Source organism: Carassius auratus, chromosome 25, assembly GCF_003368295.1.
Source record: "Carassius auratus strain Wakin chromosome 25, ASM336829v1, whole genome shotgun sequence".
In the NCBI taxonomy this organism is placed as follows: domain Eukaryota; kingdom Metazoa; phylum Chordata; class Actinopteri; order Cypriniformes; family Cyprinidae; genus Carassius; species Carassius auratus.
Window position 1 is genome coordinate 2,472,169 of NC_039267.1, and position 24,928 is coordinate 2,497,096.

General features: G+C 36.1%; 1 long non-coding RNA gene across 1 annotated transcript in view; it reads left to right on the forward strand.

The window, feature by feature from the left end:
- Window positions 1-20,715, forward strand: part of LOC113043856 (uncharacterized) — a 32,528-nt gene extending 11,813 nt beyond the window's left edge. Inside the window, exons 2-3 of the long non-coding RNA XR_003275808.1 lie at window positions 20,268-20,489; window positions 20,575-20,715. This is a non-coding gene — a long non-coding RNA (uncharacterized LOC113043856). The remainder of the gene's footprint in view (window positions 1-20,267; window positions 20,490-20,574) is intronic.
- The last annotated feature ends 4,213 nt before the right edge of the window (window positions 20,716-24,928 follow it).

Genomic DNA, 24,928 nt, shown 5'->3' on the forward strand with positions numbered 1-24,928 from the left:
CAAAGTGTTTGCATGCCTGTAACTTGTGTTTTTAAGTATTAAAGTATCTAAGAATTAAAGTTTTATCATTATGATTTTATATCCAGGTTCTTGACAATCTTTTTAATTCAGTATTTCAGTGTTTAAGGACACATATGGTTCAGTCACACAGATGCATGGATCTCAATGTGTGCAAAATGTGGAATTCTTTCTCTGATTTTCAACAGTCAAAAACCAAATATAACCCTGAAGCTCAAAAGTCTCTGTGGTATACTGTATTTGTAGAAATAGACAACAATTCATTGTGTGGGTCAAAATTATACATTTTTATTTCATGCCAGAAATCATTAGGATATAAAGTAAAGATCATGTTCATGAAGATATTTAGTAAATGTCCTACTGTAAATATATTAGAACTTAATGTTTGATTAGTAATATGCATTGCTAAGCTCTTCATATGAACAACTTCAAAGATGATTTTCTCAATATTTAGATTGTTTTGCTCCCTCAGATTCCAGATTTATAATAGTTGTATCTCAGACAGATATTGTCCTCCGAACAAACCACACATCACTGGAGAGATCATTTATTCAGCTTCAGGTGATGTAGAAATCTCCGTATAAAAAGAAAAAAGACTCTTATGACTGTAGATCACTTTGTATACAGCTGATACTTATGTTTCATTGTGTAAATGCTTTTATTAGTGTGTAGTGCACTGAACACAGTCTGTGCAGAAGAAAACAGTGTGTGAAAATGCTCTAAATGCTGATGTGTTTGTAGCGTTCAGCAGGATCAGATCTGACTGTGTGTGTGTTTTACTCTCGTGTGTGTGTGTGTGTGCTTTGTGACGCTGGAGGGTGTTTGCTTCATGATGGAGGGCAGGTTTATTCTTTCTTCTGTCAGTGTGCATTACGCAGATGATCTCGTGCATGTTTCAGTTTCCACGAGTCACAGGCGTCCTGTTTAATCCAGCTAATCGCTCTCATCTGAGCAGCGTTTACGGGCCGCTTGAATCAGAAAACACTGAGCGTGCATTCACAGAGCCAGGTGATGAAGGAGTGTTTAACACCGCTCCTGCTGGACGCTTGTTCTGATGAGAGAGACAGACTCGATCTGTGAGCTCTGTGTTTGTGCTGGATCCCTGTTGGACCCCGAACCAACTCCTGAAATATATTCATCTGTAGCTGACACACATATCACATGGTGTATGCTGTTCACATAGACAATACATGAACAGAAACACGTCTCCCATGTTAAATAGCAGGTGCTTAGATACTCCTGTTCAGAAGATAATCATTAATACAATGATATAATATGTGCATTAATATAATAATATAAAGTGTGATACAATACAATGAATAAATGCCTGATTGAAATGTTAATTAAAATAGATTATAATATAATTAAAATATAAATTAATAAATACCTTTAATATAACAATTTTATAATTATTTTTACATTTTAAACATACATTTGTTTTTTGTGTAAGAATAAATGATAAATTAAAATGAATAAATAATAACATATATAAATATTATGATACAATGACTGAATTAATTAGCCATTTATATAGTGCTTTATTGTGTATTACTGTTAATATATTTTATTTAAAAATAATTATATAATATTACATAGATTATAATGTCAATTTAAAATACATAAACTAATATAATATTTTTTTTATAAATATATAATTTTATATAATTGGTGTGAATGTCAAATTGAAATACTAGTAATAAAATATATGTATTATTATTCACATTCCGCTCTTCTCTGGCTTTTTTTGCTATATAGTTGTCAAATAAATCTGCATTATATATTACTCATATTGTTGGCTCTTGTAATTTGCTTTGGATAAATGCATACATGTTAATGTACAGTTCAGAATTAAAAGAAAGCAAATCAATGGTTTAGTGACACAGTACATTATTTTCTGTGTTTAGCTGCGTGTCATGTGACCAGGGATCCCAGATGTGTCCAGCAGGTCACAGGGGTCATGATGCTTGATCTCATTTATCATGTTGCTCCCTGTTCTCCTTCCAGGCCTTGACTAGTTCTATTAGTCAGTCAGGGGTTAATAGGATTGGTAGTTGACATGGCTATTACCCAGGCTGATCTTGATCTGATGGCACTGTTAAACTCTGGTGAACATGAGCGATGCTGTGTGTGAGTCAGGAGACTGAGCGTCATCTCACACAGTCTGACAGAAGATAGACGAGGAGGCTGAAAACATGAGAAAAGATGAGCTGATGACCTACTGCCACACCATACTGATCAAACAAACACACAACACTCTCAGATAATTAATTACTATTCAATATTGGACATATTTATTTTAAAAAGCCAGTTTTATCAAACATTCTGATTGCATTGTTGCCTTACTTTTATAAGGAAATATTCTTATTGCCGTAAAACATAAAATTACTGTAATTAGTGACTTTTAATAAATAGAATCACCATTGTGAATAATGAGCTAAAGAAATAGATCAAATGTTTTATGGTAATTCTGCGGAGGAAATTACATCCCTATACATATTAATGATGGGGATAATTGAATCAATCAATTAATTATGGTCATGCAAATTTGAGGATAAATTTAGCTAAATAAATAAATGAAGTTAAATTAAAAAAAATATTTATGAATAAATGCCTTTAAAATATTTATTAGGAATATAAAGCACATTTTTAAGACCACTATCTACTGCATATAAATAAATATACATAATACATATTTACGTATACATGTTTTTAACAACTTTTGTATATATATATATATACATATATATATATATATATATATATATATATATATATATATATAGGTAAATATTTTTATTACTATAAAAGTAATAAAATGATTGTATTACAGTTGATTTGTTACAGTAATAAATAGAATCACCTTTGTGAATAATTGATTGCCATAAAATAAAATGCATGGAAATGAGAATGTGCTTTATTGTCAATAAAACAAATGCTTAATTTTCTTCACATAATTAGATGAGGAATCATGTGAATTATATTAAGAATTCTATACACATAATGCTTATATGCTTTGTTCAACATTCATGTTTTAATTACTTTAGTGGGAGTTTTGTGAGAATCATTTGGTATGTTGTACAAAATACAGCTAAATGAAGATATAGAGTAGATATATGCTTTATAATTGAGTGTAAGCTGAATGAAACCCATCATGAATAAGACAGATTCTGGTCTTGTATCAGTGTGTGAACGTTGCAGTGATTCGGCTCTTTGTTCAGCGTCTGTGCTGTTAAACTGAACTCATGAACTCATATCTGACTCTTCAGAAGCGGGTTTGATGAAGTACCTGCAGTTAAGAGCTGCTCAACCTTCATGAAGGTCCTCACACATTATGTGGAGAGTAAGTGAGCTCTGTAAGTGCTGAGGAGATGAACACTCATTAGAGCAGCTCACACACACTCAAACACCACAGTCATTACTGCTCAGAGTAATGTGAGCGTGTCAACTCCACGAGAGGAACCCAGATCTCACACGGTCCACAGCACGGGAGCAGCTCAGCAAGAAATGTGCTCAGGCCATCCAACATTAGGATGAGTGTGTTTCTCTGTTTCAGGTTTGGAGAAATGTAGCATTGCATCACTTGATCACCAATGGAAGTGAATGGGTGCCGTCAGAATGAGAGTCTGATAAAAACATCCCAATAATCCACAGCACTCCAGTCCATCAGTGAACATCTGGAGAAGACAAAACCTGAAACACATCCAGCATTAAGATGATTTTAACTTCAAACTGTGCTTCTGGCAAGAATAGCATTTATGTCCATAATAACACTTCCTCCAGTGCTAGTGCATTTGTTCTTCTTGTTTTTCTGTAAATGTAAAATCCCCTCATATTATTATCATTATTATTATTATTATTATTATTATTATTATTATTATAAGATTAATATCTTATGTAATTTTGCTTGTCTAGTAAATATGCTGATTTAAGAATGTGTATATATTTTGCAGGAAAGCAGTAATTAAAACTCTTTACTCAACCTTTATGCTAAAAAGGTTCCATAATAACAAGAAAGAACACAAAGGTTCTTTAGGCTCTTATTCATTCATAAATTACATTATTCTGCAACATTTTGTATATGTAATTAAATTATTGGTAACTTAATATCACATTTTAATCATGCTGATTTTTAGAGAAAAACTGAAATGGCACTCTTTTTGTGATATTGATTAACTACATAAAATGAAATAAAAAAAATATTGAAATATTTTCAAACTCCCATATCTTGAACATGCATTCATAAATGCATTTGAATACACCGAATAATGCAGTGAAAGAACGCACTCAAAATGCACACGCACTAGTATGACTTCATGTAACTTTACATTAGTCTAGATGCTGCACTTTTTAGGCACGATTTGTTTAGTTTTTTAATATACTTGATACTGTTAAAAGGCACATCATTAAAACAAAAAATACGAGATCACATTTCACACCTAAACACGGGTGGAAAACATAATTAGAACTAGCTCCTAAATTTGTTAAAAATGCCTATCCATATACAGCTATGATTCCCGAACCCCAAACTGACTCAAATGATTCGCGAACCCGCTTTGAACTCCCAAACTGACTCAAATGATTCGCTATCCCACTCCGAACTCCCAAACTGACTCAAATGATTCGCGATCCCACTCCGAACTCCCGAACTGATTGAAATGATTCGCGATCCCACTCCGAACTCCCAAACTGACTCAAATGATTCACGCTCCCAACTCCTGAACTGAGTCGAATATTAGTTCTCCAATTTCATAACATTTACTGAAATTAAGGTAAGAAAAGTATGTTGTTAACAGATAAAATATCAATATTTCCACGTCGAAACATCCACGAACATAACCAGGTGAGCAGATCACTCTCTAACTGTTTGATTGCTCTAGTCTTTATCCACTCATCATCATCATCATCCACCAATCAGAACACACGAGAACTCTCTGACCACAGCTGCTGTGCTTCTAAAGCTCCTGCAGCAGCTCAACACTGGTTTAATCTGAGGTGGTCAGATCACATCAGATTGTGGTTAATCTTGCAGATCATGACTTATATCTACTCTTCCTCTCCCTGCAGTTTGGTAATATAAAGATTCCTCCTTTGAACTCCCACCTCTTCTGTGGGTTTTATTGTTCTGGGTCTGAATTTGGGCTCCTGGGAACGTTATTGTCACAGTCTTCTGTGTGTTGTGTTTGTTTGGACCCATGGGCTCTCTCCTGTCTTTCTGATCTGAAAGTGTTTTGAATTCATAAGTGTTTTGATATGTTTCTGTAAAAACCCTTAGATATGATGTATATATGTATATATGTAGTGCGATGTAAAGCAGATGTGTGGCGTCAGCAGGACTGTTTCACTGATGAACTCAAATGCGTGGCGTGTGATGGATGAAGCTCCTGTGGACTGATCGATGTTAATGTCTCCACACGGACTCATTTAACTCTGCTTTTAGTCATTGGCTCGGTCCATCATCTTCCTGGAAGATACTCTGACATTTAGAGGCTGTTTCTATTGTCCGGTGTTGCAGCTTGAATTAACTGACCCCAAACAATCCATCGACACGCAATAAACTCCTGGAAAGGTTCCTGTGTGAGATTGATGTGAATCCAATAGTGATGCATGGCTCTCTGGCACCACTTCAGATGTTAAATGAGCTACGTTTGCAATTAAGAGCAGATTAGCTTCAGGCCATGAGACGAGCGCACTGAGGGCCGAGGTCTCTCTCTCACACACACACACACACACACACACTCTCTCTCGTCTCATTCATCCGCTGCATGCGTCCAGGGTTCAGAGGAAAGGTCTGCGCTCTTCATTAATGTTGCATGTACCATTTGAGGCATTTATGTCTGTTTCTGGTGTCACCTTGAGGGTCGGACCTGAATATCTGCCCAGCTAACAGTGGTTCCACCAGCAGCAGTACCAGAGCGTCTGGTCACTCATCTGGGGTTAATTACATTATCAAGATGTTAGCACAACAACATTTATACCTTCTACATAGAACATTAATCTTAGATGGATGTTTGCCTTTTATTTAAATGCAGTGGTGGACAGTAACGGAGTAGCTTTACTTCGTTACTGTACTTAAGTACATTTTTCAAGTATCTGTACTTTACTGGAGTAGTTTTATTTTGAGCAACTTTTACTTCACTACATTCCAAAGCATAAGATCGTTCTTTTAACTTCACTACATTTCATAAAACATATCGTTACTCCCTATATCACGTGCTCCGACACGCAGAAGCGGTGTCTGATTCATCATGAACGTCTTTTTAAAATAAACTTTAATCGGATCGCCAGTCCCTCCAGAATTTTTTTTTGTGATTGTTGCAGGCAAAAATCCTTGATTTTGCGGCACATTTTCTTTGCTTTCTGAAATCGGTAATTTATGCGGCAAAAGAGCGGCGTATTTGAAAAAATGCGACCCCGCATAAATATACGGCCTTTGGCTGATTATGCATTAAATCAAGCGATCGCATAATCGCGTTTTTCTGGAGGGACTGGATCGCAAATCACACCAAACGATTCGTTTACGAATTAGAATGATCCGATTGCAGCTGTTCTGGAGTCGACCACTCACTGATTCAAATGAACCGTTTAGTGCGAGTCAGTAAGAACCGGCAGATCTTGTGAGCGCGCGTGCGTCTGATGTTGCTAAAAGTAAGTTATTAATGTCGAAATTTAGGATTAATTATTGTAACTGAAAATCATATTTAGGTCAAAATTGTCAGTTGTTTTGGGAACTAAATCCGCTGTAAAGAGTGATCTGTTTAAGCCCACTGAAATGCTCGAGTGCAGACGATTCAGACACATCAATCAGCGTCTCTGGGTTTTAGGTTAAAAAATAAAATAAAATAACCTTAAACTAACACAGATTAAATAAAATGACTCATGCATGTCCAAATTCCCCGCTGCCGTAATATTAACAGTTTTACTAAAATGCTACCATGACTGTTTTTATATTGTGTATTAACAGTAACGTTATACATATTGTTTGGATTAACTGGACGAGTAACGTTAGACAGACATGAATGTTTATTCATAACCATACTGAGAATAAGTAAATATTGTTAGCTGATGCTAAATGTCTAGCTAACAAACTTGCTGGTGCTAACTTGAGGTAATTTTTTATAAATAATGTCCAAATATTTTTATTCAACCACCTATATATATATATATATATTTATATAGATTACATGGGGACAAAAGAACGGATGTGATGTTCAGAACATGGTAACTACAGTAATTATCAAAGAGGGGAAGACATGCACCCCGTTTGGCCAGGGGTGTTTTACACCACAGACAAGGTTTGAGAAGGAAAACATCATTATGAAAATATAATTATATTTTCCTTAAAATGTTCTTCCTAACTTCAGGCCTTATTATCATGTCATATATAACTGTGATGTTCTGTAAAACCACAAACTTTAAAACACTTTAAAACAACAGTCCATATCAACAACAAAAATATATCTTGACTCCATATAGTGGTTATTTTGGAAAAAATCCCAGGTATTTTGAGCAGTAGGATTATAAAAAAAAAATAGTGCTAATATAAAATTTAATTAGCCTATATAAAATAGCAAACATCTATATTTCAGTACTTTTTTTACTTAAGTACATAACAAATTGAGTACTTTTGTACTTTCATTTGAGTAAAATTGAAAAAGGAGTACTTTTACTTTTACTGGAGTAATATTTTACTATACGTATCTGTACTTTTACTCACGTTTATTTATTTAATTTTAACTTTTTATTCATCAAAGAATCCTGAAAAAAGTATCACAGATTCCAAAATAATATTTGGTAGCACAACTATTAATAGTTCTAATAATAAATCATCATATTTTCATGATTTCTAAAGATCATGTGATACTGAAGACTGGAGGAATGATGGTGAAAATACAGCTGCACATCACAGAAATAGATTATATTTTAAAGGATATTAAAATAGAAATCATTATTTTATATATTTTATTTTGATAATTTTGAATTATTACTGAAATACAACCTTTTTTTTATTTCAAACAGTTCATTGAACAATAATAAATGAAGTACCTGAAGCTGACAATGAAGTAAATGTATAATAATTAGCAAAGATGATTAATTTAGCGCTGTAAACGCGCGTGTGAGGGGCGGAGACGCGCCGCGGAGCGTCAGACGCGCCTGAGGACCAAACACAGCAGAACGGAAGGAAACTTCACTCCTCTTATTATTTCTCTTTTACTATAGCGATTTATTTTTAGATACGTGATCTGAGTCTTTCATAGATTTTTAGGGTTATTAGTCTTTAGTTATTAGAGAAATGGAGTTATTTTTCACATTCTTTGGTCGAAGTTTTCAGATCGGCACTTCGGAGCCTGTTCGCGACTCCATTGATTCAGATCGGCACTTCGGATCCTGTTTGCGACTCCATTGATTCAGATCGGCACTTCGGAGCCTGTTCGCGACTCGGTTGATTCAGATCGGGACTTCGGAGCCTGTTCGCGACTCGGTTGATTCAGATCGGCACTTCGGATCCTGTTTGCGACTCCATTGATTCAGATCGGCACTTCGGAGCCTGTTCGCGACTCGGTTGATTCAGATCGGGACTTCGGATCCTGTTTGCGACTCCATTGATTCAGATCGGCACTTCGGAGCCTGTTCGCGACTCGGTTGATTCAGATCGGCACTTCGGAGCCTGTTCGCGACTCCATTGATTCAGATCGGCACTTCGGAGCCTGTTCGCGACTCGGTTGATTCAGATCGGCACTTCGGAGCCTGTTCGCGACTCGGTTGATTCAGATCGGGACAGCGGAGCATGTTTGAGATTTTTTTTTTAATTCAGATCAGGACATCTGAGCAGGAAGTGTTTGTCAAACAGTTAATTGGTGATAAATGAATATTTGGACTTGAGGCTTTTTTTTACCTGTCGATTCAGCATGTACATGGACCCACACACAAAGGTGGACACACTCTAGACTTAATCATCAGTAGGGATCTAAACTTTTCGTCCATTGTTATTAAGGACGTTATTCATAACCATACTGAAAATAAGTAAATATTGTTAGCTGATGCTAACTGTCTAGCTAACAAGCTTGCTGGTGCTAACTTGAGGTAATTTTTATAAATAATGTCCAAATATTTTTATTCAACCACCTATATATATATATTTATATAGATTACATGGGGACAAAAGAATGGATGTGATGTTCAGAACATGGTAACTACAGTAATTATCAAAGAGGGGAAGAGATGCACCCCGTTTGGCCAGGGGTGTTTTTACACCACAGACAAGGTTTGAGAAGGAAAACATCATTATGAAAATATAATTATATTTTCCTTAAAATCTTCAGGCCTTATTATCATGTCATATATAACTGTGATGTTCTGTAAAACAACAAACTTTAAAATACTTTGTTCTTACTGGAGAAGATCAGATGGTCATCTCTGTTTTCTCTCAGGTACATCACAGTGTAAGCTTCACAGTGAACATTACTCTCATCAGTGTAGTCCATATCAACAACAAAAATATATCTTGACTCCATATAGTGGTTATTTTGGAAAAAATCCCAGGTATTTTGAACATCTATATTTCAGTACTTTTTTACTTAAGTACATAACAAATTGAGTACTTTTGTACTTTCACTTGAGTAAAATTGAAAAAGGAGTACTTTTACTTTTACTGGAGTAATATTTTACTATACGTATCTGTACTTTTACTCAAGTACTTGATTTGTTTACTTCGTCCACCACTGGTTAAATGTAACTACCTAGCTGTGTGTGTGTGTGTGTGTGATCATGATGTAAGTGTGTGTTTAAGTGTGTGTGTGAGTGTGAGCTGAAGTGTATAATAGCTGTGTCTCTGGCGGTGGATCTCAGAGATGAGTTGAATCTGACTGATGGAGAGCTGTGTGTTCCTCAGCTCTGTGTTAATTGGCAGGAATCCGTGCATGCAGACGACAGGACACACTCGAGCCCGTCTGACGAGTGTGTGTGTGTGTGTGTCACTGTGTGATTTCACATTGTTTTCCTGCAGTCAGAAAGCACAACGTTTGCTTGCTAAGACTCATTATAACTATAACTTCTTGTTTTTTTTCTTAGAACAAACTGCAGCAGCACACAGTAACACCACACACACACACACACACACACACACACACACACACTTCAGCTTTAGTAGTTCTGATGTTTCCATGTAGTTGATATTGATGAAAAGTAATGTTCTTACTCCGTATTCTTCTGGTTTTCCAGCGCAGATATCTAAACACTGCTAAACCAGGAAACATTTACATGAGATGCTAAAATTGATCAAAATTAGGAGTTTATGATGAAAAGATCCTTTCATTAATAATATTAATTTATATTTTTACCTATTTATTCTTTAATAAATAAAATATCTGCCACTTTTGTCAGAAGAATTATCTTGTTGATGCATTTGACATAAAATAAGGCTTTATATCTTTAGTAATTTTGCATCTCCCATAGCCAACATATCTAGTTTTATGAATATTCTGATAACATCACCAAACACTATCAGTGCATATTACATTACATTTATGTATTTAAGCCAAGGTATGATCATACAGTGTATATCATTACTTTTTATCTTGACTTTTAATTTTAATGTAACCGTACAGTGTGTGGTTTTTGTCATTGTAATATTTTATATAAAAATATGAATAATTATAATGATTTGTAGTATTATTTATAAACAATTTACATTTCCCCTAATTTGAAATAGCTCTTTTAGTTTAGTTGAAGGTGTTTGATGATCATGTTCTATCAGCTGACAGATGAGATGATGCTGTGATGTGTTTTCTTCTCCGTGTTATAAATGTAAGTGTCCCGTTGTTTTGTAGTCCTAGCAGGAAAGTGTCCTCACATGATTCCTGTAGCAGGAGTCTGCAGTCTGTCTACAGTTTACAGCACTCTAGTGTTTCCTCTGTTCTCTCTCTCTCTCACACACACACACACACAGTAGTGTGTGATGAGGTGGGCTGATAGTAATTGATTGATGACGGCCGGTAGCTGATGACAGGTTTGTTGTGTGTCCCTTAGACCAGTCCTTACATCTGTGAAATAACCAATTACATCCTGCACCGCCACAGTGACTGACCAGTGAACACCGCTGAGTGTGTGTGTGTGTGTGTGAGAGAGAGAGAGAGAGAGTGTGTGTGTGTGTGTGTGTGTGTGTGTGTGTGTGTGTGAGAGAGAGTGTGTGTATGTGTGTATGTGTGTGTGTGTGTGTGTGTGTGTATGTGTGTATAATAACATGGGTATAACACAGGTATTACAAGGAGAGGGTGACTTATGAGGACATAACCCATGTCCCCATTTTTCAAAACACTTATAAATCATACAGAATGAGTTTTTTTGAGAAAGTAAAAATGCAGAAAGTTTCCTGTGAGGGTTAGGGTTAGGTGTAGGGTTGGTGAAGGACGATAGAATATACAGTTTCTACAGTATAAAAACCATTACACCTATGGGATGAACACACTTTACACAAAAACAAACATGTGTGTGTGTGTGTGAGAGAGCGTGTGAGAGAGAGAGAGAGTGTGTGTGTGTGTGTGTGTGTGTTTGTGTGTGTGAGAGAGATATAAAGCTAAAACTGACACAGGCTAAATACTCAACCCAATATTTATGTTTAAAATGAGTTTTTATTGTGTTTTAAAATGTACAAATGGTCAAAATACACATTGTTTCATTTGACATTGGGGGCATTGGCTGTGATTTAGATTTATTTTGAGATGGAAAAATGCAGTTTTATAAATGCTAGAAAGGTGTGTTTAAGTAAACGTTTCTGAGTGTTATCTGTGCTCGTGTGATAATCATTCTGGAAATAGAACAGCACATTTACATGTGTGCAGTCACAAACACATGCTGTTCTCTCAGAGTCTGGATCACACTGAGTCTGCTGTAGATACTCTGCTCTGCTTCGACTCATGTACGTGTGTTTCATCCACAAACTCATAAAGACTCATAACTAACAGACTCATAGACCAGGTTTATTCAGACTGTGTGCTGTCTGAGCCGAGACTGAGAGAAGTGATCAAATACAGACGCAGCAAACCACACACATGCTTCAGTTAATAAGATATCCATTATAGTCATTTTTATTATAAATATAACTGAAGTGTTCAATCTTCAAATGTACAAAATCTTCATTATGTAAGAAATTGGAAAATATTAATAATATTTTATAAATATATTATATAAAAACATATTATTATAAAATATTTAGCAGGTTCTGTTGATGTTTTTCAATACAGAAACATTTGTGTCTGTTATTTCTCCGTTTTATTTTGTATTTGTATTTATTTATTTATTATTTGTGATTAATTCAGTCATTGATTAAGCATTTTCTTCTCTCTTTTAAACTCATTATTCAGTCCTAATTACACACAAATATATGGTAAGTGTCTTTTTAATATTCACATTTTGTGAAAAGGTTATGAATTTCTCAGACTCATTTCGTCAGATGCATGCTTCAGGCCAAAAAACATTAATCACATATTTAATAAAAATTCTAAAATATTGTAAACATAATAATGAGTAAAGTAAATATTCAGTAGCTTCCGTTGACACTTTTCAGCACTTGATATAATAAACAGAAACCCCATATCGTATGTATTTATCAGTTTGTTGTCTGTCTCTTGTTTCTGATGAGCTTCCTCACGCTGACTGATCTTCTCTCTTTAAGGTTCATACAGTGTCTGTTTATTTGAGTTTCCCATCCACGCGTGATGATATATGTGTGTTCAGGATGTTCTGGAGCCATCAGACTCATATCAGACTCATTTGTTGGGCCGAGAGCGACTGATAGCGGATGTTGAAGATCTGACCGCGCTCATTAGTGTGTCTCCTGGCCTTAGTTTGGGGTTTCTCCTCTGCTTTCAGAGGGCACCGCAGAAGCACTGAACCCTGGGATTGAGTTTTTCACTCTTTAGGAGACAGCGAGTGAGAAATGAGGCGGTCAACCCCTGCCTGACCCCTGGAACACAATTACAGCCCAGTTTGGTTATGGATGCTCATGGGTAACCTGTGTAATGCTCCAGGAGAGACCACAGATACCTGCGTGCTTCTAGAAACACACAGCAATGGTGCTCAGGTCCTTCAGAGCCCAGCAGATGATGAAGGAAGGGGTCACAGGTCAAGAGATGGCTAATACGACTCCATTCTTACATTACAGAACAGAAAAATAGATTGAGTGAACATAATTAGTGTTTGAGCACAAATCCAACACAAATATTCAAGGATTATGCATGAAACAAGAAAGATATATATATATATATATATATATATATATATATATATATATATATATATATATATATATATATATATATATATATATAATTGATTTTGCAATAACTTTCAACTAGATGTGTCTTGTTTTAAACATCTTTTTATTAAATTAAAATTAAATAAAAACGATTTTTCAAGGTTTATGCTTGAAACAAGAAAGGAACAGTTTGACAATGGCAAAAAAAAAGACATCAAAATTAATAAATACAAAAAAGTAATAAAATTCTTTAAATATCTTTCATTTTTTTAGATAGAAAACTAGATTTAAATACAACTATTTTGCAAGGTTAATAATAAGAAAATGTACAATAAATAAATTTTGCAATGAATTTAAAATAAATGCAAATCTAGTTTTTTTTGTTTTTTTTTTTATAAACCTGAAAACAAGATTTTACTATTTTGTAAGGCCAATGGCATAAGAAAAATATGTACAATTAATTTTATTATTTAAAACAAATGCACCTTGTGTGGCTTTAGTTTTTAACAGGAAAACCAGATTTATAGACAGAAACAATTTGCCAATGACATATATAACAACTTTTGCAGTAAATTCATAAATGCATCTTATTTGAAGCATTTATTAACTGGAAAATAATATACAGTTTTTGCAAGGTTTATGCTTGAAACAATTTGATGATGGAATCAGGATAAAATATATAAATGAATGTAGCAAAATAAATAAATGCATCTTGTTTTAATTTTAATTTTCTTTAACTGGAAACCCATTAAAAAAATATTTTGCTTGAAATATGAAAGAAACTAGTTGATGACATAAGAAAAAATATATATCAATTTTGCTATATATATATATATATATATATATATATATATATATATATATATATATATTATTTTTTTAAATGCATCTTGTTTGAAGCATTTTTAAACTGGAAAACATAGTAAATGACTGTAATGCTGGTGAACCCTTGAAATCGCAGACGCCACCCTAAAAGAAAGCCTTGCCACCCCTACTGCCACACCACTTGGCAAAAACAAATTAAAGGTTATGGCCAATTTGAAAATTTACGAGCGCGAATCTTTCTTTTGTGATTCGTGATCCCGCTCTGAACTCCCGAACTGATTCAAATGATCCGCGAAGCCGCTCCGAACTCTCGAACTGATTCAAATGATTCGCGATCCCGCTCCGAACTCACAAACTGACTCAAATGATTCGCGATCCCCATAACTGACTCAAATGATTCGCGATCCCGCTACGAACTCCCGAACTGATTCAAATGATTCGCGATCTCCAAACTGACTCAAATGATTCGCGCACCCGCTACGAACTCCCGAACGGATTCAAATGATTCGCAATCCCCAAACTTACTGAAATGATTTGCGATCGCTTTGAACTCCCGAACTGATTCAAATGATTCGCGATCCCCAAACTGACTCAAATGATTCGCGAACCCGCTTTGAACTCCCGAACTGACTCAAATGGTTTGCATCCCCAAACTGACTCAAATGATTCGCGAAACCACTTTGAACTCCCGAACTGACTCAAATGATTCGCGATCCCGCTCCGAACTCCCAAACTGACTCAAATGATTCACGATCCCGCTACGAACTTCCGAACTGATTCAAATGATTCGCAATCTCCAAACTTACTCAAATGATTCGTGATAGCTTTGAACTCCCGAACTGACTCAAATGATTTGCGATCCCCAAATTCTAATAATTTACAAAGTATTAATATACTGTAATATTTTTGTTGTTGTTGCTATAAAGAAAGGCTTAAGCCATCAATAGCCTTTAAAATGACTTAAAATGCATTATATAAAAAAATGAGGCAATAATGATTGGTTAATAATAACACTGTTAAAATACATAATGTAGGCAAATACAAAATAAACAAATGATGTACATGTTATTACAAATGTCATGTGATTGCTGCTGTTACACTTACAGGACAATCAAATCCTTGTTTAGGATACTGACCAAACATTGCATTCAAATATTCACTAAATCTTTCATTTTTGGACACCTTTTTGCTATAGATGACACAGGCTTTATAATTTCTTAAACAACAAAAACATGCATATCACAACCCTTACAAAAATAAACCATGGTTTTATCATAGTAAAACTGCTTAGTTTCCTTTTGCATGATTTCTGAATGCTTGAGACTATAAAATAAATTAGAGTCATAATAAAGTTATAGCCACAGGTAAATGTCGAGAGCTACAATTGTGATTTGTAAAAATACAATTTATTCATTTATTTCATTTACATTTACATCATTTGATTAAAGTTATTTTTTTCACCACTATAGTCGTTTTTTTTTTTTTTCCATAATCATATTTGAGGAAGGGGGGCACAACAGTACACTCCTGCTCAGGACACACATTTGGACAGCAGCGGCCCTGAAGGTGTTGTTACACGTCTCTGGGAATGTGTGCTCTACACACACACACACACACACACACACACACACACACACACACTGAAGCACGCGTGGTGTTTTCAGCTCTTCACTATATTAACACATGATGTATGCTACACATGTGCACGTCAGCGCGCTATGAGAGGATTTCACCATTTCATTTGATAAAACTATCGTCATTCATTCGTATCGTATACACAAACTGACAGAAACGGCAATGTCTTTATGACAACCTGTCAAAATAAATTTCGGTATAACTTGAAGAAACTCAAATAGAAATATAGTACTATTGCACAGTAGAGTATGCTATACTTCAAGTAGGCCTATTAGCTAATAATAATAGTGAATTAAAAAACACAGAAACTCTGGTTATAACCCACCAAAGTAAAAGTTTGGTCTAACTCAAAGAAATTATGTAAGAAATTGCTTAGTAAAATATACTTAACAAAAGATCTACTAAAACATTATTTTAAAGGAATATCACACAAGTTTTCACAGATGTTTTATTTGAAACTTGCCAAAACAATAACACCATATTTTTCAGAAACAATTTCTAAAAGTACATTTGTATATGTGTGCCTATAATGTTTATTCATTTATTATTATTGTCAGCTAATAAAAGCTATGCTTCAGGATCATATTCATATAACATCTAAGGCTAAATGTAGCTCTTGACTGGTTGAGTTAGATGATGATTAACACTAAAGTGTAGAAAATCAGTTGAGTCTCCCCAGCTGGAAATGGCTGTTAAAATCTTGTGTTTCTTATAATAAATTGACATATTGATAAGACTGAATCTTTTATAATGCTCTTAATGACATGTGGATGCATACTGTATGCATTAGTGAGTGTGAGGGGCTTATGGGGTATGGTCACTTATTCCTTATATGAACTGTTTCAAATGCAAGACATTGATTGCATGAGATTAAGTTTGTAAATGATAGCTGTGTCCTTTTGTAGTGTGCACATATATTTATCATCAAACTGTGATAACTGTGACTAAATTCAGTATATATACGTCTGCCATATGTTGCCACCCCTCAGAAATTCCTGCCCCCTTCTCGCCACCCCATCAATATTTTTCTAGATCCGCCCCTGTGTAGGATCATAGAGACATATAATTAATTTTTTAAACGTTGACAATTTTAGACTTTATTCAAGCATGTGTATTGTTCACTAAATTGTAAACGGTCTGCCTCCTTCTGTATTGAGATCAACCAGACTATCTCATATGAGTAATTGTGTAGTTCCCCTTCGTCGTTCTGCATTTGGGCTGTAATCTTTTACAGTCAAAGCCACGAATCAGTGGAATGCCCTACCAGAGGACATAAAAGGGTGTAAAATTCATGGTCTTTTTACATTTAAGTTAAAATCTTTTTTAAAATCAAACCAACTATGTAACCACTAATACTGTTGTAGATAAACTCACTGATTTATTTATTTTACAGCCATTTATGGCCCTGACAGTATGTGTCTATGTATTTATTGTATGTTAACATATGGGTATTTTCTGTGCTTTGTAAGTGTTGACCTGCCCGGGGACTACAGATGAAAATGAGCCTTTTGGCTAAATCCGGTGCAATGCATGAAATGTGAATTTTATGTTAAAAATTGTGCATTGTACCTTTATAAATAAATAATAATAAAAAAAAATGATGTGCTGCTTTAGAGAAACACTAAATCAAGAGCACAAGATAATAATAATGTGTAGGAACACAAGGCTATCCTTTGAGTTTCAGGATGATCCTGCTTGAACTCAGAGCTGTGTGTGTGTGTGTTAGGGGTGGGCGGATCGATCTAAATATCGATAGTATCGATGCCAACACTGGTATTTGTATCGGATCGCTACAATTGTATCGATATTTTAATTTAAATCTCATCTACGTTCATTATACTTTGCTCGTGTCTTCTACCTCTACAATCCTGAGCAAACGCTGCTTTCACATCCTGGCCCACTTTGCTACTACTTCTACTGATGGATGTAAAGAATTAATTCTACAGTGCCTAATAACTAATAATTTTGTGGACTTCAATACATGAATAAAAAATATTGCCTAAATAATTGATCATTCATCCACCTCAGAAATAATGACAGACCTACTACACTCCCCTACAAAAGTATTTTATTTTATTTTTTTAAGTAAAAAGTATCATATTGGTATCGGTATCGGCAATACTGACCCTATATGTATTTGGTATCTGATCGATACCAAATTTTGCAGTATCGCCCACCTCTAGTGTGTGTGCTTGTGTGAGTGTGTGTGTGTGTGTGTGTGTGCGTGTGCATGTGCATGTGCATGTGCATGTGCATGTGCGTGCGTGCGTGCATGTGTGTGTGTGTGTGTGTGCATGTGCATGTGTATGTGCGTGTGTGTGTGTGTGAGATAGAGTGTGTCTGTGAGAGTGTGAGTGTGTGTGCGTGCGTGTTTGTGTGTGTGTGTGCGTGTGTGTGATCTGTGACAGGAGTGTTTCTCAGTGTGATAGCAGGCTGTAAACAGACCGTGTGTGATTTCCCATCAGCCCTGTGTCCGGCTGCAGAGGTGACCTCCGTATCGCCGGCGAGCGCTATATCTGGATGCTGACACATTTTATGAGCGATTAGCTGTGTTTCACAGAGACCCCGCCGCTGCGAGCGTGACCTCTGACCCCGGCCGCTCCGCACCCGCAATTAACTGACAAAACCAGCAGCACTAAATCTAGAGCAGCCAGACACGACCGAGAAGAGGAGCGCTTTACCATGTGTGTGTGTGTGTGTGTGTGTGTGTGTGTGCGCGTGCGCGTGCGTGTAAGTGTGTGTGTGTGTGTTTCATTTTTATCTTTATCTGTTTTAGTGTTAGAAATTTTAGTACTTCATCAAACTTATTTTACTTTATATAAGACTTAGAAAATAACTTTTAAAATTATTTTCTGTGATTGAAATAAAGCTGAAATAAAATCGAAATATTAGATAAGTTTCATGTTAAGTTTTAGTCATTTTATGATATTTCATAATTTTTCAAATTTTTATATAGTTTAAAATTTTACATTAAGTCATTTTCATGGGTTTTGTAATTATTATTATTTATGCATTTAGCAGACGCTTTTATCAAAGCGACTTACAGTGCATTTTTACCTATCATGTGTTCCCGGGGAATCGACCCCACAACCTTGCGCTTTAAATGGTGTTTTTTTTTCAATTTTTTATTACATTAAGTATTTTAGTACATTCCAGGCAACATTTCTAATTCACTTTTTTTTTAGTTTTTAAAGGTTTTCATCTTTTTTCATTTTAGTTAAATTTTATTTCAATTAATGAAAATAATTTTTGATTATTTTTTTTTTTTTTATGAAACACCGGTGTCGGTGAGGAAGTTCAGCGATCATCATTTGTTTAAAGTTTTGACTTTACACATATCAGCTGGAGTTAAACTGGTTTATTTAGCTGTAAAGTGCACAAAAACCTTTTAAAAGCCTAATTCCTTTTTAATGTTTAATCTTTGGTGTTTAAGCAGGGCCATAATACAGTGTATTCATCATGATCAGCGGCTCACAGCATGAACACATTTACATTCATGCATTTGACAGATGCTTTTATCCAGAGCATTCAAGCTGCACGTGTGATTAGTTCATGCATTGCTTGGGAATTGAACCCGTGACCTTGGTGTAGCAGTCCAGCAATGCAGAAAGCATCAAATAAATGGGCAGAGTCAGTCAGTGTTTGTAGAGTCTTCATGACTTTGTGCTGTAGCGTCTGGGTTATTTGTAGCGTTGAATCTCGTCTGCTGGACTGTGACTGTTTCTCCGAGAGCTCTTGGACTTTAACCTCGTCTGAGATGAATTATAGTCTCTCATGCTCTCGTTAGCAAGGGCTGATGGGGAACAAAGCAGCTCGACGCTGGAGTCTGCTGAACGCATCGAGCTGAAACTCTCCCAGAAACCCTTTCACCAGGAACTGGTTCATCAGTATCACTGTGTCACCAGAACAGAGACCAAATGAAGAGTAGACACACTCCACCAGCATCACTCATCCAGTAACCTTCACACAGGACAGACCAGTTCAACTCTTTATTCTGCTTTCAATTGTGTGTACAATTGTGTGTTTAAACATTCCATACAAAAAACAGCACTTAACACAAACTACATACAGTTGGGAAACACTTGACAAAAAGCAAATTTTTTTTTTTTATTATTATTTATTGAAATATATATACAGTATCTGTGTGTGTGTGTGTGTGTGTGTGTGTGTGTATGTATTAATTAATGTTTAGCAACTTTAAAAAAATACAAATGATTTATGTTCAATACATTACTACAATTAATTTAAGTAAGTAATATATACATAATATAAAACATAAATAATGATATTTTATGGCATGATCAACTGATTTCATAATTAATATATTTAAGTCTAATCTATGACATTGTATATGTTTGATAGATGTTGGCCAGTATTTTAAACATGTAGTCACCAGATGTGGTTTCTGAGTGAGAGGTTAATTTGGCGTGCCCTGCGCAGCATCCATCTTTTAGGAGCATCTTTCGTAAATGCACTGTTTATTCGTTATGGTCTATTTCTTGAGTGGCTTGACTTCCTGTTTCTTCTTCTTCTCCAGTAAAAGTCTTAAATCTAATGTCTCGTGAGTGTCCTTTGACATCCGCATCATCAAACAGAGGGGTTTCCATGGCAACGGCCCCCACAGCAGCTGTGTGTGAGGATGCTCTCTCAGCATCTGATGCTCTCCTCCCAGAGGACAAACGCATCCAGACGTGAAGATGTTAAAGTGCTCTGCGTGGATTAAACACACGGAGGGTCAGACGAAGCCCCAGACACACAGGTAAATGAGGTTTGGAGGGGTATGCGTTACATAACACTGTGTTATAGATGAGCAGCTCTTATAGAAGATCACATCTGTCCTCCAGAGGAATCACAAACTACAGCTCAACTGAGGAAGAGCTGAGGAATTCTTCATCAGTCAGAGTTAGACCTCAACACAATGAGTATGCTGGGAAATAATGCTGTAGAAAGAAGAACATACAAACTGCGGTTAAACTTCACTAAATCATTACAAAATGCAAGTAACACGATGAATTAAATGTGAAAATGTGGAAAAGGAAACCCTGAAATGTTATTTACAGATTTGTTTTTAAATTTTCAGGATTCTACATTTAAGTAATAGTAAAAATAAAAATTAAATTTTAATTAAAAATTAACAAATGTAAGTTAAAAAAGGTAGATTTTAGTGGTATAGAGTATATATATATATATATATATATATATATATATATATAGTTTTTATTATTGATTGTCAGTTGAGTTTTAGTTAATTTTAGTACTTTAGACCAAATAAAAATGAGAAATGGTGCCTTGGCATCTTGTATATATATATATTGTTTGACCCCAAATAGTTTTAGTTAACCCTATAATAACCCTGCTTTGCCTGTGTGAAGTCCAGACGTCTTCCTGATGAGAGATGGATGATGATAGCTGTAGTCAACATGAAATCAGTTTTGACATCACTGGCAGCTCATCCAAGATTTTACACATTTTCAATGTCATGTTTTACCATTTTTTTTTCACCATCCAATTAATTCCTCCATCCAGCTCCCAGTTTTCTCATTAAATCTCTCGTTTCTCTCAGACTCCTGAAGTGTAATGATGTGTTGTGTCAAGCTGACTCTGATCAGTTTGGATGGATGAGTGTCAAACCTGTGTTTTGTAACTCAATATGAAGGGACTGATGAATGCATGAGATTTCAGCTAGACGTATTCGAGGAAATTCACTCTCTCTCATAGATCTTGAAGTTTCTCAGTCATGTCAAGAAGAAAGCGTGTCTGGATCATTTTCCCCCGCCGGCCGTAAGTGCGGCTCTGAGCACGTCGTTTGAGAAACAAATGTAGCTGTCAGGATTTTATAGAACGGTGTCCGTGAACATACAGCATTTTATGAGTCAATCCTGTCTGCTGGGCTACAAAACAGCCTTGTAAAAGAGTTTCACCCCGGAGGTCAGAAGAAACACTCCTGCTGCTGAAACCAATCACGGTCACACGCTTTCACTCTCGGAGAAGAACAGTGTTTGTGAGAGCCCTTCCTCATCAGAGACGGACCCCATCCTAGATTACGAATGTAGAAGTGAATATCAATACTGCACTGGAAGATCTATTAATGTGCTATTTGTTGTACTGAAGATTTAAATGTCAACATTTATATTACTGCATTATTAATGTTATACGAGTCAAGACACTCCAGGTGAACACTGAAATACAACACTCTACTTCTCAAGGAGATTGATTACAGAAAATATCATGTTTAACTACACAAGCGAAGCATTAAATATGCATTAATATGTGCATACATTTACAGAAAATAAACATGAACACTGGATAAAGTTTATCAATGTCTTAATTTGTGTTGACATGTACAGAGGGGATTTGGGATTTCTCTTTAGGCCTAATGTGTTGAATAATCCAGTGTGAATTATATATGAACAAACCCTTCATAAAAACCTTCAGAATACTGAGGAATAAAACTGTAAGATCTGGTGTGTGTAAGTGCTGCTGTCACCTCACGGAGCAGTTAAATGACTTTCCTCTCACGCTCGTGCACACTGGCACGGGTTTGATGGGGAACTCCATGTTCCTGTGAATGTTTCAATCTTTTGTGTTTCTCTTCAGAGAACTTTATTACCACACTTCAGCAGTCAGACGTATTTCATGATCGTGCTTTAAACACAGAGCTTCTGCAGAATAAACCAGAGGAACATCTGTGCAGATTACCAGCAGACACCACATCATTAGAGTAAAACAATTAGACATTTAGGATTGATGTATTTGAATTACATATAAAATTTCCTTCCATTTAGATAGTAGTTTTTACACAAACAAACTAATAAACATAATGTGATTCATATTTGTCAGTCATACATTAATGAAACAGATTTCTGCACTCAAAGAATCATGATATTGTTTATTATTTACCGTTTGCATGATTTTACCTAAATAATCATATTTTCTAAAATGCATTTATTCAAGTTGCTTAGAATCAGCATAAATCTGTTCATCACGAAGCAATACAAGTTATTAAGGTAAATAAGTATAGAAATGGGTTAAAATATGGAATATGGACTGTGGAACAAGCAATAATCAGTTCAAACATGAGACTGAGACAAAAGCTTTTACAAAAGGATTTATTGATAATAAATAAACCTGGTAATTGTGTATTTCCAACACATTGAGTTTATTAATACTATTACAGGAAGCTGACTTGTTTCAGTTATGAATGACAAATACACATTACATCACGTTTATTAGTGTATGTTAAAACTGCATTATCCAAATAGATGAGAATTTTACATGCAATCAAAATAAATCTCAGTTTTAGGACTAAATATCTTGGACCAAACAATGAGTGTTAGCCGGATATACTTTTTCAAAAACAGCGAAAAAAGACAACAGAATACAGATTAGGGATAAAGATAAGTCAATAATTATAATTTTTGGGGGATTTATTTTTTAAGAGAGACAGTAAAATTATCTCTATTTCTGATAGATATGAGGAATGAAATGAAGAACAGTTTAGTCTCTCAGAAATCATCAAACCAGAGCGTCTTGGCAGGATAAACATGTTTTCTGACTCTGAATCTGATTGAAAAACTGAAAAGTGTGTAAGTTCAGATGTAAATAAACAGCGAGCGCAGTGTGTGTGTGTGTTTGTACTCTGTTGATGAATAATTCATGTTCTGGTCCATGTGTCTCTGTGGGTGATGGAACATCTCACTTGAAATCATTGCACTGCAGATATTCTGAAACGATGAACTTTTGAAGAACTTGAGTGTGGAGAGCGACGCGTGGCACAGAGGGGTTGATTTATTCATGTTCTCTTTCACCAGCCTCTGAATCTACATCTCACACTGTGGACCAGAAACTTTCCTAATATTGTATTAAACAGGGACAAAAGTCACAAGTTCAGCTGTAAAACAGAGACTAGAGTGAGATCATTAGAACGCAGTTCAGGCAGTTCTTTCTAACAGTAGAGCAGATACTGATATAAACTGATCTGAATATCACTCTATTTCTCCAGTAATGAGATGAGATGTAGATGATCCGCACATATAACACAGCTGAAGAAATCAAGGCTCCTCAGAAGATGTGAGATGTTCTGGAGGCTTGTGAAGATCATTCCTCCTTCATTGTGAAGCTCATGAGGATCAGATTTGAGACTCTAAAACATGATTGATGGAGAATCAAGTAAAGCTGAGCTGCTTCAGTGCAGTTAGAGTTAATCTGGAGATATTACTGACCTTATTCTGACCTTTACTTGATCAGAATCAGAAACACACGATTAGAAGCGTCTCTAGGTTACGTAAGTAACCCTAGTTCCTCGAGGGAACTGCGTCAATGTGCTTTGGGGAACGCACCCAGCGCACACGACTCTGAATATCCTGTGAAATCAGACCAATGGAAGAGCGTGACGTCACCGGCGGAGTGACGTAACCGACCAGGAAGCTATAAAAGCACGTGCCACGCAGCTGGCGCCGACAGGGGTGCCGGGGGTATGGCTCCGAGATGCAGCGGCTCGTTCCCTCGAGGAACTAGGGTTACATACGTAACCTAGAGACGTTCCTCTTCAGGAACTCGAGCTGCGTCAATGCGCTTTGGGGAACGAGTACCAACACCGCCTGGAGTGACTGGCATGTCTAGGCCATAGAATTTAACAAACATAGAGGGCGTGGACCACCCCGCAGCATTGCAGATGTCCAGCATGGATACACCTACTAAGAAGGCCTTGGAGGCCGCCATACCCCGAGTAGAGTGAGCCTTGGATCCCGACAGCGGGGGACGACCAGAGGACTCATAGGAAGCGTTGATAGCCTCGACTATAGCATACAAGCAATTGGTCGGTCTTTCTCCACAGGGCAGCTCTGTGGACGTATGCGTCCAGCGCTCGAACTGGACACATACAATTTAGCTTCTCTTGGTCGGGCTCCCGAAATGGAGGAGGACAGAAGGCCTGCAGCACTACAGGTTGTGGTGTAACAGAGGGAACCTTAGGAACATATCCCGCTCGAGGGTATATGAACGCTTTAGTCATGCCTGGTGCAAACTCAAGATAAGCAGGGGCCACTGAGAGGGCTTGAAGGTCTCCTACTCTCCGCAGAGAGGTGATAGCCAACAGAAAGGAGGTTTTAAGTGTGAGATGTCTGTCTGAGATATCTTGAATAGGTTCAAATGGGGGTTTGCACATTGCCTCTAACACCACAACCAAGTCCCACGTGG